Source organism: Penaeus vannamei, chromosome 20, assembly GCF_042767895.1.
Source record: "Penaeus vannamei isolate JL-2024 chromosome 20, ASM4276789v1, whole genome shotgun sequence".
NCBI classification, from domain to species: Eukaryota; Metazoa; Arthropoda; class Malacostraca; order Decapoda; family Penaeidae; genus Penaeus; species Penaeus vannamei.
Genome location: NC_091568.1, coordinates 37,936,937 through 37,939,436, shown reverse-complemented (window position 1 = coordinate 37,939,436; position 2,500 = coordinate 37,936,937). Strand labels below are relative to the sequence as shown.

Sequence of the window (2,500 nt, the reverse complement as noted above, 5' to 3'; positions counted from 1 at the left end):
TATATATATATATATATATATATATATATATATATATAGAGAGAGAGAGAGAGAGAGAGAGAGAGAGAGAGAGAAGAGAGAGAGAGAGAGAGAGAGAGAGAGAGAGAGAGAGAGAGAGAGAGAGAGAGAGAGAGAGAGATAATACTGAACACAACCGGTTAAGATTGCGTAACTTATGTAATTCAATTACAGATTAATCGAACTTATATCCCACGAATTTCCTCCCGTGGCCATCACCGATAATGAGTCCCCTCTACCTTGGAAAACTTCTAGATGAATATTCTAACAATCGTTAAACAGCATCACTCGAAAAAAAAGGAGAGGAGCTTACACAACAGAGATACCATTATACGATGTTCCTTTATCTCCCTATATACTAAAAAGATTCCGCGAAGTACCCTCGTAAAGCGGTTGTCCTGTTATCTTCGCTATCTCTCTGGTCGTGTGCATTTACACGGGCGGCGGCGGTGGCAGCGATGCCTGGTCCTCTCTGGTGCAGTCAGTCACGGCAACGGATTGTTCGCGTGTGCTTGTGTGTGTTCAGGAGCGATTGGGAATTTTGCTTTTTTGACCCTTTCGTTTCTCTCCGCGAAGGAAATACGTGGTGGGGGAAAAATGGCGAAAGCGAGATGGGGATATTTAGATTTTTCTCTGATTTCGTTGCTTGTCGTTTTTGATTTGGTATTTTTTTTAAATCAAATTTCCGCTTTCTTTGTGTAATGTGGCATTCATGGGATCATGACGAATGTAACGTAGCTGGAAAGACTGATAATGGCAATGCTGGAAGAACATATCACAAAATTTCCGTAAGATTTTCAGTACATATAAAACAATTGTAATGCTATACAAGGCCTCTGGAGTGCTTAAAGTACAGAATTGACTCCATATTTTGCGAGTAATTAGAACCGCAACACAGTGTTAAATATCACAACCTCGTGAAAGCGAGAGAAAGAGAAGTGGACATAAAACTGGAAGGAAGGGAAACTGGAATTGAAAAATAAATATTACGTTAGTGAACAGTAAGTAACATAAAAGAAAAGAAAGAAGGAAAAAAAAAAAAAAAAAAAGAAAAAAGAAAAAAAGAACCAAAAAAAAAATATATATGTATATATATATATATATATATATATATATATATATATATATATATATATATATATATATGTATATATATATATATATATATATATATATATATATATATATATATATATATATATATATATATATACATATATACATATATATATATATATATATATATACACAATGCGTGAGTTGCTTTTGCTCTTTTTCAGACATTAGTAAAGTCAAGTCAAGACTACGTAAATCTTTTATGTAAACAATTAGAACTTAACTCTCATAGCTATTTGCTGTAGCATAAGTACCCGGTGTGGTCCCGTCAACTGTGGTATTGATAATAGCAACATTGATAATAGTATCAGTAATGATGTCTGTAATCTTTATTATTATCATAGTTGCAAATATGATGGTGGTTCTGCTTATGATGATGGATATAATAGTGGAAGTGATAATATAATAGTGATAATGGTAATGATAATAATGATGATGATAATAAAGATAATAATAAAAATATTTGTAATAATAATAATAATAATGATAATAGTATAAATAATAATAATCATAGCATTAGTAATAATGATAGTAATGATAACATGATAATAATGACATTAATGATAAAGACAACAATAGTAATAACAAAAATTATCATAATAATGATGATAATAATAACAACTATTATTATCATTATTATTATTAATATTATTATTACTATCATCATTATCATCATTATTATTATCATTATTATTATTATTATCATAATATTATTATTGTTGTTATCATTATTATTATCATAATTATGATGAAAATAACAAGGATAATAACATGATGATGACTATAACACGGTCAACACCAAATGAAACAAATATAGTAGATATGATGATATTGATAACAATAATGAAGATGATAACAGCAATAATAATGGTAATAATGATAGCCATAACAATGATAATAATGATAGCCATAACAATGGTAATAATAATAACAATAAGTACGCTTACGATTGTAATAAGTCGATAGATAAATATAAATAAATATAAATATAACAATGATACTAATAACAATTATGTAATATAACTGCTAAAATATCTAAAATAATGATAGCCATAACAATGATAATAATAATAGCCATAACAATAATAATAATAACAATAAGTACGCTTACGACTGTAATAAATCGATAATGAATATAACAATGGCACTAATAACAATTATGTAGTATAACAGCAAGGGAATTGATTATGCAGATATCTAAAAATCTCTCTTTTATGCCTTTCTTGTGTCATTCAATAAAAAGCTTCCTCCAGCGCCAGTAGCCACGTGTCCAGTGTCATTGACTAGTACAGAGTAATTGCTAAGAACTTCATTTGTCAAGAAACATTGATTAACTGGATTATCACCAGGATATTACATTCTTGTC

General features: G+C 29.3%; 1 protein-coding gene across 5 annotated transcripts in view; it reads left to right on the top strand.

The window, feature by feature from the left end:
- LOC113825750 (adenylate cyclase type 2-like) overlaps positions 1-2,500 on the top strand; it is a 93,887-nt gene that overhangs the window by 36,085 nt on the left and 55,302 nt on the right. The window contains exon 1 of one of the 5 annotated variants that reach the window (XM_070135492.1): positions 487-532. The exons of 2 other annotated variants lie outside the window; for them this stretch is intronic. The gene's annotated coding sequence lies outside the window, so the exon portion shown is untranslated. Of the gene's footprint in view, positions 1-486; positions 605-2,500 lie in introns of those variants that run through there. 2 more of the 5 variants (XM_070135490.1, XM_070135491.1) reach the window with 2 other exon arrangements.